General features: G+C 43.4%; 1 long non-coding RNA gene across 1 annotated transcript in view; it reads right to left on the bottom strand.

Annotated features, from left to right (window-relative positions):
• Positions 1–583: 583 nt before the first annotated feature.
• The window catches only part of LOC142787707 (uncharacterized), a 70,860-nt gene continuing 59,115 nt past the window's right edge, over positions 584–12,328 (bottom strand). The window contains exon 2 of the long non-coding RNA XR_012889260.1: positions 584–1,490. This is a non-coding gene — a long non-coding RNA (uncharacterized LOC142787707). The remainder of the gene's footprint in view (positions 1,491–12,328) is intronic.

Below are 12,328 nucleotides of genomic sequence, written 5' to 3'. Positions count from 1 at the left end.
GGATCGCATTCGGTTTGCTGCCCAACATTGTGTTGGTTAAAGTTGGCAAACCATTCTTCATTTCCTCTGTATTTTTTGATGTTCGGATTAATTGCCCGAATAACTCTCAGGCCTGAGCAGTTCACTTTAGCCAGGGTCCGCTGACGTCCATACTTGACGAATCAGCGATTGATTCCCTCGAGTATGTGCAGGCATGCTTTCGATCACCATTGGGTAGCCTCTCGCTTACTTTCGCTTTTTCTTTTAGTCGTACTGTGTGCTGTGTATATTGATCTTCTCTGCAGTCAACTTTGCATGCGCTAGTTTCGGTAACAGTCAGATACATTTATACAGTGACATGAAGTTATTACTTTCAAGCTACTCCACGTTTTTCATTGTTAGTAACTGAACTACGACGAAAATGTGGCGTTCACGAGAGCAGTCTGTAGCGCTACATGATCGCAACCACAGCGTAAGTTAAATTTTACCAGGTAGTTTGCAGTCTACGATCGCCTACTTGCTAAGCTTGTTCTTCAAGTGAGACCCCTCACCAAGTTACCTGTGCGAGCAATTTCTTTCATTTAGAAAGAAGGCTGATTGTGCCTCTGTTTTAGAACTGATTGTTTTTTTATTACTATTTAAAGCAAGCAACTTACAACGGCATTCGCACATAATTTTTTCTGTTGATCCAACTTAGCGCAATATGGTTGAAAGCGGATCGAAGCAGAGTCACCCATGGTAATGTTTAATTTCGAAAATAGTCATTTTTATAAAAGTAAATTTCTGTTACAACCAAGGCTTACCACCCATGTTTCTGCTACCACCAATGCATGCAAACAAAAATATACTTATGAAGATGTCACGACAAACAAGTAAACACCTTTTCTTGTGTGACCAGTCTTTTTCGCGACTTTTTGCGCACACAGAAATGTACGTTGCTCGCATTTCTGACAACATTGGACATTTGCATGACAAGCACAACTAGTTAACCAAAATACACCCAAATATATTGCATGCACTTTCATATCCGTGGCAGCATCAGACAGCATCGTTCGTTAGCAGCCATGAAGTGTTTTGGCAGAGTGGTTACTACTACCATTGGTTGCGAAGCTTCTTTATTTTTCGTTTCTCAGTGGTATTGTTGATTGCTCACACTTTCCAAAGGTCACAGACCCACAACGACGTTATAAAATGAACGATATTGAAAGGAACAGAGGAACAGTAAAGTGGGTCTGTTCTTTTCACGAAGCTCATCAGTCACGCTCGCAGTGTCGGCGCCACCATTGGTGTGAACAAACGTTGCGAAAACAGCTCATAGTAAGTAACAAGCCTCGTTTGTAGCAAAGTAAACCACTCCATCACGGCCGTAACGAACTGCGACCTCTCGAGGATCAGTCGATAAGAGTGCGCTGCCAGACGCCCGTCTTTTCTGGCCAGCCTTCGCCACAACAGTGGTGTCGTCACGTCTGTCCGAAGTCACTGTCGTGATGTCAAAGCTTGTGTCCAGACTCCTGGAGACAATGAGGAAGGAAGAAAAGTCCACCCTATAAACTAGTTATGACACGAGACACGGCATTTTTATAAGCTTGATGTGGTCACACCTTTTGAGTGTACCCTTACTGCCCTCTAAGAAATGCGGAGAAAAGGAGGAAACTAAACAGATCAGAGACCATCGGTGAATGTGCTTTTTTACCCGGAGCCGCATGAGCTGTAGTCAAGGTCGGAGAATTGCTAAATATAGACAGCCAATCTAGAAACCACGCAGCACAGTGCTTATTATGTGAATTCGTGCGAGAGATGAGCATCAATTGAGCCTACCAGGAGGGTTCTCTTTCCATAGACGATTTTCGGAACAACGCTACACATGCTGTGCATTGTATTGAACATGCTGGCTAACGTTGCAACCCCGATATATCGCTTTAGTTGCTCCAGTGGTGATATTAAACTGCTTAACTTAGCTCAAGGAAACTGGTAGGTCCTATTGCGTACGCCGCATCAAACACGAAAATTAATCGTTGGCATCGGCGCTGTCGGTGTCAGGACGAGCGAAGGAAAAAAAATAATCACGTGACAACGCCGTCCATAATGACGTCATATCGCATCATGATGTCTCTTGTTGCCTTCACACAGCACCGGAATTCGGAATGTCACTTGATGACGCCATCACATGAAAATTAAATTGGAAAATGTTTATTAGAAGAAAAAGTCCCAATTTTTGCACAAGCCCGAAACAATGAATGTGATAGCAACACATCGGGCTGCTACACGAAGTAAGGCTAGGAGATTTCGGAACCATACGAAATGTAGTGAACATAGTCGATTCTGCTTCAATTGATAGTAAAGGAGTAATCAAATCGAAACAGATGTTGTGAATTCTTGACTACGTGACGTCCGATAGGAGGTGAAGTCCAAGTTCGGCATCGAGAAATGTGACAAGCCACTAGTTTCCATGTCGAAGTACATTAAGGTTGAAAGATCTAGTGAGTATCATCGGCACATCCTGTAGGCACACCACACAGAAGTTGTGCAGCAAGAAGTTCATGACGTCAGTCCGCAAGGTAACTGGTGAGGTGTAAAATATTGCAGACTACGATGTTTTAATGGCGCAAGCGTCACCCTAACTTATCTAGCTAAGCGAGTTGTGTTCGTTTGAAGTGGCAGTGGTGGTGCGCATTTCGACGAGAACCGAATTCACAGACACAACAGGAACAAGGAGCTTCTCGAGTAGCCCTGCACTTGATGCGAGGGATTTTTCCTGTTTCATCAGAGTGGAAGTGGAGCCGGACATATTTTGCAATGCCCCTTTGATTCAACTGTATCTGCTTCAGTTAACCCACCCCTCCATTAATCAAGCCTTCCGAGTAAATGTATACGAAAAGCATGTAGATCTTGTCCAAAGGAAGCACAAGCTTCGTTCGAGAACATTTTTGGAAGTCCATTGAGAGCAAGCCAGTGGCAAATGGGGTACATACGTAGCTAGTCGTTAGGGTGACTGACAGTGTGAGCGGAGTGGTTAACTTGGTTAATGCAGTGCGCTGAAGATCGTATCACCACTGGTTCGAATCTTCGGTGGGTGGCTTAAATCTCTTTTCTTCTCTGATTTATTTTTCTTTGTGCCTTTTCTGGGTATGTAAATACTTATACATATCCGGGACAATACAGCGACGTCGACGGCGAAAATCATCCGAGAGTGTCCATGTAATTGATATCGCAATAAAAAAAAAGGAAAAGGCTTTGAGAAACAGGTGGGTGGGGCCTCTAGTCGAAGGTTCCACTGGCCTCAGTAGCCCGCCGTGCTCTGTCGAGTAGCGCCACCTGTGCCTCCTTTTTCTCACTGGTAAGCAAGGTTCACCGTTCTGAATTTTTGCACCGGAATCTTAGGCGCGCTAATTCTTAGTGGCCTTACTTCACATTCTCATGTGTGTTGAGTGAGAGTTGGCTGTCCACACTACGGGCAACTACCAGCGTTTGCTATACATTTGACTGAAGATCTGTAAATTTCACTCAAAAAGAAAATTGGAAGGTGGCCATCATCGCATTCTTGTCATTTTAGGAGAAAGAATAAAGAACCGTGCGACTTTTCATTAGCGATGCGAGCTTCCCTAGCTTGGTAATTTGGTTGTTTTGTTGTACTTAGGGACCGTTTTATGTGTGTGTATTTTTTATCCACAAATTGATTCACACGATAGCCGTTACAGTTTCCTAAGTAACACGGCATTCGTCCTCGAGGTCGAGCAGGAGAATTCTCTAACTGCAAGATCCGTGTGTTAAAAGAGAAAAAAAAGGAAATGAACAGATATCTTCATCTTCGTTTCTTTTTCAACTTTTTTAGTGTTATTGAACGCGCGAAGCTACAGTACTTGTCTGCTCTTCACTGTCCACCACTGGCTTACAACGGAATGTTTCGTTGGCACGCCAGTTCGCGTGGCGGTGAGCCGTCAATAGCGCGAGGCGGCTGCCGCCCCATCGTTTTGCGGTCAGCCTGATCCTCCTTTTTTTTTCTCTCTTCTTCTGAATGCTTCTTGCGCACCAGTAAGCCACAGCTTTTTCTGAAATGTATGCGCGTTTTTCTACCTTATGTAAGGCGCGAATGTGTGCAAGAGTCGCAATGCGATAGAGAGAAATATTCATCCTAAGCTTGTTACGAGCAAAGAAGTTGCAGCAAACATAGAAGAGCCCTCGCACGAACTGGCATTACTGAATTTTTTCTTGTTGTTCCTCTTTTATCCTTCGTATTTCAGATGTTAGGTGCGTAGCACAACGAGGTAGGTATCCTTGCCCCACTAAAGTAGCACTGTTAGCAATAAACAAGTTTCTAAAAGCAAGTGGTATCATCTGTCACTGTGACTGGACCTTGTCCATTATTGAAGTGCTTCGTCTCGGGACGTTTCATGTAGAATTATTTTCAACATATGTTGGGCTTGTGGGACAGAATTTGGTGGTAACTTCATTATAATGTGACAAGCTTTTATTTCTTGCTTTGTCGTTAGTGTCAATACGTGGATAGGCTTCGGGCTTATGTGATCAACATAAGGCTTGACAGCTTTACGTGAGCCCTCCTGAGTGGTCTTCTATCTAATGTTTTTTTATTATCGCATTCTTCTGAATTGTTTTATCTGTGAGGAGGAGTAGCTGGCACCATATAAAAACCCTAAGATCTCTTAAACAGTACATAAATTGAAAATCACAGCATATCCACGAGGTGAATGATGACGAGTGGAACGAGGCTTACGGATGCACGTACGGATAGATGGTGGACGCACGGAAGCACGGACGAACTAACGGAGGCTTCACCCCACTCATCATAATTCACACCGTGGATATGCTGTGACACCGTTTTTACTCATATGCAACTGGCTACTACGGCGCCTACGACTACGACGCCTCCGGACATACGACCCATGGCGTAAGGAGCTGTAAACACGCACAAAAACACACTTTATATATATATATATATATATATATATATATATATATATATATATATATATATATATATATATATATATATATATATATATATATATTGCCATCCATTCATACATCTATCTATCTATCTATCTATCTATCTATCTATCTATCTATCTATCTATCTATCTATCTATCTATCTATGTATCTATCTATCTGCCTAAGTCTATGTGCTTTCGAAATGATTTTTTAACATGATATAGTCAAAAAAATTGCGGCCGATTCCACGTACCTGGGAATCGACGTTATGCAAAGCATGCGGAGGGAACGTGACCATGTTGCAGTTATTTTTTTTTTGAGCGACGAGTCATGAAATGACGCTGAATGTTTATAAAAATGTTGCACGCACACACTTATGTTGAAGAGTTGCAGATGTTTATAACACTAATTGTTTGCACTTGCGCAACGATGTCAACTGGAACATGCGTATCAGCAAAACCAGAAGCTCATATGAATCGCTGATGCTGGCCCCGGACACTGCTATATGAATCAACTTCAGCGCATGGCAGCTAACCACAATTGACGTTAGCTCAACGTGACGGCTGTATCAAAGGAGTACACATGTAAGGTTTATAAAATTGGGTACGCAGTACTGCAACTACTATTGACGTTTCACGAAGATTAGCGTCTGTTTGAAAAGTAGTTCCGAGACCTGGCGTAGCTCTGTGGTAGAATGCTTGGGTTCGATTCCTGCTGGGACTCTGAAGTTTATTATTTGCATTCGTCGAAGGGTCAGTGTTGTCAATGTCAGGCTTTTCTTAACACTGACATTTATTCTATGCCTTAGCTGGGTCAACGCTACCGATGTCGGGTATTGTTTAACGCTGACGCGTTAGAATTGCCCAGGTGTGTTCTCGTCGTTCCTGGGTATATACCAAGTGTCGGTCACCTGTGGCACATACCCGCATACCAGCGGCACATACCCACCCATGTGTATGTGCCACTGTCTGACGGGAAGTGTTTGACGACGTACGCGACGGGATTGTGACATTATTCATGGCTTGACCAGCGCGTCATACTCGCCAAACCATCTTACCCTCCCATGCTGATTTTGGTTCACGCCAAGGTGAGGGGGTGATCACGAGAGCACCCAAATGTGAGCGGATAGATAGATAGATAGATAGATAGATAGATAGATAGATAGATAGATAGATAGATAGATAGATAGATAGATAGATAGATAGATAGATAGATAGATAGATAGATAGATAGATAGATAGATAGATAGATAGATAGATAGATAGATAGATAGATAGATAGATAGATAGATAGATAGATAGATAGATAGATAGATAGATAGATAGATAGATAGATAGATAGATAGATAGATAGATAGATAGATAGATAGATAGATAGATAGATAGATAGATAGATAGATAGATAGATAGATAGATAGATAGATAGATAGATAGATAGATAGATAGATAGATAGATAGATAGATAGATAGATAGATAGATAGATAGATAGATAGATAGATAGATAGATAGATAGATAGATAGATAGATAGATAGATAGATAGATAGATAGATAGATAGATAGATAGATAGATAGATAGATAGATAGATAGATAGATAGATAGATAGATAGATAGATAGATAGATAGATAGATAGATAGATAGATACGCTCAAAGTCGCCAAAGTTCACTAAGAAATGCTTCGCATTTAAAGTGGTATGGGAAAGAGAGAGAATCTGACGAATAACGTACGAATAACGTGAAGATCCACTCACGTAGGTCGTCAAAGCCTTTCCTACAGACATGCGAGGCACATCCCCGTATATTACTGGGCACATTATGCGGGCGTTTGCAACAAGTGATTGAGAGTTCATATCTACCAGATTGACAGTTAATATTTTCCAGGCCACACAGGTTTTCGTCGAAAAAGTATTCCAACGTTCTTTCTAATGCATGCACAACCACAGAAAGTTTTCAAGCCGACTACTTCTCAAAATGACCATTGCTATGGCGAAGCTGACTTTCGAGATCACTCACCATTGTAAAGGTTACGCGTGGAGCACATAACATAAACTAAGCTGAAAGCATCTCGCCGACCCCGAAGAACAATGGCTTTACTGGCAGACGATGGTGCGAAGCGCGTCTTGTCAAGACCAACTACGGGCAGTCCGGAAGGTCCACGATGACGCCACAAGAATCGGCCTGACGGTACCGACGTGGACGTGGCCCGCCTCGGTCTGAAAAGACTGGGCTTCAGGACAGAAATAAAGTTTTGTGAATGAATGAATAAATCGCCACACTTACGCGTGGTGGCAGGCAGCGTTTCGCATTGGGTGAAATTATTACTAAGTGGAGCTAATTCTATTGTGTTGGCCTACTCAGATCTTGCCGGTATTGAACCGAACAAAACGTTACCTACCAACATGAAGGAGTAGATTCTGATTTGGTCTTTACACAAAATATATAAGTCGCAAATTTTCCGCAAACCTGTTTTGCCAAGCAGCCGCCCGCTCCACATGACTATGTTGTCAGTTCTCAACTGATTTCACTTCGTTTCATACGCATTCGACTGTACTATGGAAGATAACCGCATGTAGACAAAAAGCGTGAAATCCTGGTAGGCTCAGCGCTTAGTGACGACATTATCCTCGTGTTTCCTGAAGAAATAGGCGGAAAAGAGGTGACAGAGCCTTTAGGAAGCATGGTGAAGGCGAGAAAAAAAGCGTCCTCCCGTCTTTGAACTCAGAGTTAATAAAGGGTATTTCATGAACTAGCTAGCCACTTATAAAGTGCTTACGCCTAAATGATAAGAATGTCCGAAGGAAAAAATTAATAAATAAAAAAGCAAAGAAAAGGGCGTGGACCTGCAGAGTCCATTGGCCGCTGCTGAAATCTGTCGATGTATATAAACAACGAAACACGTGCCAGCTCTTTCCTCGTTGCAACCGTATTTATCCGAGGTCAGAAAGCAACTTTGTTAACAGTCCCAACCAAACGGCCTAATAAGACCCGCAACGGATTATCCGTGATCGGTGATTACGTGCATGTTCGCTCCCGTGTATACTGCTGCCGTCGACTCCACCATCGGGGATCAAGAGGCGGTAATGAGCAATAAGAGCTGGCTCGAGGACAAGGTCCTATACGCACAACTTTCGCTTCGATGAAACCCGAGTTACCTGTAATCCACTTACCAAGAATCCACGCACTCGATTCGTCGCGCCAGTCGTGGCATGCCAGGAAGCTCTCAATCCTGCCTATTTGGTTCGCCACTTCGTTCATGAGGCTCCTCGTCAACATTTAGTACGAGTGTAATGATGTACAGCGCTCGGCAGGAGAATTTAGGGCTAAGGAGCGCACGTACTTTCGTTTCTGCCATCTTCTAGTTCGTGTAGCATCAGCGTATTCTTCGCAACTCTCTTACATCAGGGCTCGCATGCATTCAAGTTACCCAGATGCTTAAAACATCGTCCAGCGTGGCTCAATTCATAGCGACGCGACGCGGATATGTCGAGCTGTTGCCTCGATTTACAGTTTGCTGTGATGGATGCAGACGGAAGGTTTCAGCAGGCCAGGCATATATGCACGTAACAATTGGTGATTTGAAATTATTATTATTATTATTATTATTATTATTATTATTATTATTATTATTATTATTATTATTATTATTATTATTATTATTATTATTATTATTATTATTATTATTATTATTATTATTATTATTATTATTATTATTATTATTATTATTATACAGATATATCATTGGTGTTACATTCTCATTCCGTTGGGTTGGTTTCTTGTCAATACGTTTCCAAGCTCATGCACCCAGCAGGAAACCCTCAGCGATAAGCCGGCGTGTCGTACAGATACGAAGGCTGAGGCAGCCGACTGGCCGTTTTAGACAAGTGTGATTGAGACTGTACCAGCTGTAGCTGTGAATAGAAATGGCCGGGTGCGCGCGAACTCTTCAAAGCCGTACTTTCGCTTCCAACAGCCTCTCCAGGCGAGGCCGCTGGCTTCCGTCTCGATTCGCCGTCGGACCACGCAATGCCCCACTGAATCTCATTTCACCTTCCTGTCGCCCTTCCGCTCACCGCCACCCACGCTGACGGCGTTGCGGGGGCACTGACCTTGGCCGGGCCCACGCTCGGGATGCGAGCTCAGGATTATGCTCACAAGTGCCCCGGCGCGCTCACACTGCACAGGTCAAAAGAGCTCCCTCGTTCTGCTGCCGTTCTCGCTTTATTCCTCTCAACACCTGTCTGCTTTTCATGCTGAGGCTTGCGTTCAAGCGCGATGCAGAAATGCCTCTAATCGATTTCACACTTAGTTTCAAGCTCAATGCCTTAAAGGGATACTGAACAAACTTTCTGCCTCCGAGATTTTCACTTAGATTGAAAGACTGGGTGCTGAAGAAGAGAGACACAAGCGTAACTTCAGGCAGAAACTGTACAAAAAGTAATTAATTTAATGCGTCTTCTCAAACTATCACGTGTACCTAGTGCAGTGTGAACTAAAGGAGTTGGTGTTTGGTGATGCTACATCCACCGAAAACGGGCATGCGAACAATGGCCATCCGTCACCCGCGTCTCTCAAGCCGCTCACCTCTCACTATAATTCTCCAGAACCACCGCGAACCACACCGGGATCGAACAATGATCCCAACTGGGGAATCACTGCTTTTGTGGAAGGGGGAGAGTGAGACTAATGCAAGATGCGGAGAAAGGCGAGAGGAGCACAGGAGCACTCGTACACTCTATGCGCCTCGGTGAATGTGACGTGACGGCTCACGCTCGTGTTCAGCCGCCACGCGCGGACATTTCTCTGCAGCTGTTCAAAAAGACTTGAAATAACACTATTTATTGGAGCCATCGCGTCTTTTGAGTAGAATTTTCATATATTGTTTTCAGTTTTCCCCATTTTTCTTCTCTATCCCGTCAGTTCACCGGGCATTGATAACGGTATGAGCAGAGTCAGGGGCCTTGCTGCATTCTAGCTCAACAGCTGTTGACGAATGCGGGTCATATTACAGCAATGCTGAAGCTTCAAGTGTGGCTACCTTGTTTGCTTTTTTTATGAAGTTCATCTCACACAGTGCTGCGTGGTAATCCCTCAGGTTCCTATCGACATCTGCGTTTTGTAATCAGTGCAGAGTTCTGAACGCTGCGCGGACTAGGGACATCTGTGCCTGCATTTCGGAGATCAGGTCCGAATAGCGGAGGAAAACGATGCACAAAAATAAAAATAAAAATAAATAAAAACAAACACCAGACAACTCACTCATTGCGTTATAACTGGACGAATAAAATGGTGCTTTTTTGTCTTTTTAATGTTATGACGACGATATATTGAATGAACACAATGGCAATTGAAATCAGAAGTGAATTAAGAAACCGGAAGTGTATAGCGAGACTGACTGTGGGACATTTAGTTGATTCTTTACATTGATGTTTATTTCGGTCAGAATAGTGACTTTGCCCACTCTACCCCATGTAATGACGCTCATCGTTGTGTATTCACGACGAACGATCGCACGGTAAAGCATTGCAAGAACCGCGATCAGCACAGACTCTTGCGCAATCACAGCACCGATCTTCGTCTTGTTCTTTCGTGGGTGCGTAAGCACATCTGCTCCATTACTCCCATTTCAATGTGTGAATCGTAGCGGTATAGGAAGGCATTGCTCTCATATACTGCTCGAGTGATTCCATGAGTCGCCTGAGATAAATTTCTGACGCCTGTAAAAATGTGTTTAGAGCCAGGAGAATCACTGTAACTTAGGTATTTTTCTTTCACTTTCCTTCTATGGGAATGCCAGTGTAAATTCACGGTGGATTTCTCTGGTTTTCTCGCCATGACGTCAGCTAGAGACCACATTATCCTTAATAGTAGGAATGAAGTTAATTGTTTTCAAAGAGGGCCACATACTTAGCTCAGCAAGCTTTAGAATATTCTTGAGAGGACAAAGCGGCAAAAATACGAGCAAACGCTTCGCAATTCGTGATGCCACTCTAATGCTCACATGCGGAAGTTCGCGCGTGAAGTGTACAAAACAAATTTCGACCTTCATTTTCTCTTTCACTAAAAAACGTATGAAGGCGAAATTAACCTTAGAGTTTTCAAATATATTCACAAATACCCCTTTTTGTCTTCTTAGTCGACTGTATTGATCCCTCACCCTTCCCCCGACAGCTCTCAGCGCCCAAAGTTGTTCTGCAGTGCCTCCGGGATCGACCCACCTTTGAATAGGTTATGACGTCATCGTGTGACGTCATGCTATGAGAAGTAATGGGGCCGTCATACGGTGACACCATCGTGTGACGATTTTTTGCATCACTCGCGTTGGCGCCGAAGGCAACGGTCGATTTGAGCGCTTCATGCGGCATGCAAGGCTTCCACGTTAATGGTTTACGAGCCCAATCAGAATAATTGTTTCGCTTTAGTGTCCCTTCAAAGAAAAGTAATGCTTGGAAAGAGATAGTCCAAAAAACAACTTTAGGTATATGGAAGCAAGTGCTGTATTGTTAGAAAAACGCTTTCTACGTCGCTTTGTAACAGTCGCGGTAACCGGTCGGTTCGCAACACGCTGAGAGTGGTAAACGCGGTCCCGTTGCAACACTGCATGCCTCGTGATGAACGGTCGCATGTTGGCCGCTCCTGAGGCGGATTCTAATCTCGGAGGCACGGTGAAGTGCCCGGTAATATATGATCTAGGCTTGACCCCTCGCAGCAGTGCCGCTATTTTGGACGTTTTGCTTTATTCCAACGACAAAGGTATTCGCACTGACTAATGAAGGCACCACCAAAACCAATTTTCTCGTTCCCTTAAAAAATATTGAGTGCCACTTCAGCTCGTTTATTAAATTCACAGGATTTTAGACACACAAATGTCCTTGTTACGCTACTGTATTCACTTGAAATTGCGATAGTCTTGCGTTTCTTCCCTCCTCTTTCACGCCCTTGCTCACACATTTTTTTTCATATTGATCTAAGATTTTTACAATGACATGAATGATCGTAATTATTCTATTCCGGGCCGACGTTGGAAATATGCATCAGCAGTACAAACTAAACAGATGATAACGTATGCTGTGTTTAAAACATGATGTAATTACGCGTTTCCGGTTTCTGCAGCTGAATGCAGTACCTTAAAATCACGAAAGTATATCTTTAGACAGAGAAAGGGAGAGGAAAAGGCAGGGAAGTTAACCAAGCTTGGGTCGGTTGGCTATTCTATACATGGCGTGGGGGAAAGGGGCAATATTAGAAAGAGATAGAAAAAATTCACAGCATATCCACTGAAATAGTGATGATGATTGGGCAAACATCAGGAGGTACATCGGTAAGCCGTGGATCCTCCGTAAATCTTACCCAGTCGATCATCACGTAAAGACGCCGAGTACACGCTGCAGCCATTTTTGAGCC

The sequence above is a fragment of the Rhipicephalus microplus genome, chromosome 2 (genome assembly GCF_043290135.1).
Source record: "Rhipicephalus microplus isolate Deutch F79 chromosome 2, USDA_Rmic, whole genome shotgun sequence".
Taxonomy (NCBI): domain Eukaryota; kingdom Metazoa; phylum Arthropoda; class Arachnida; order Ixodida; family Ixodidae; genus Rhipicephalus; species Rhipicephalus microplus.
The sequence above is the reverse complement of the archived record's forward strand: the minus strand, read 5'-3'. Positions and strand labels throughout refer to the sequence as shown.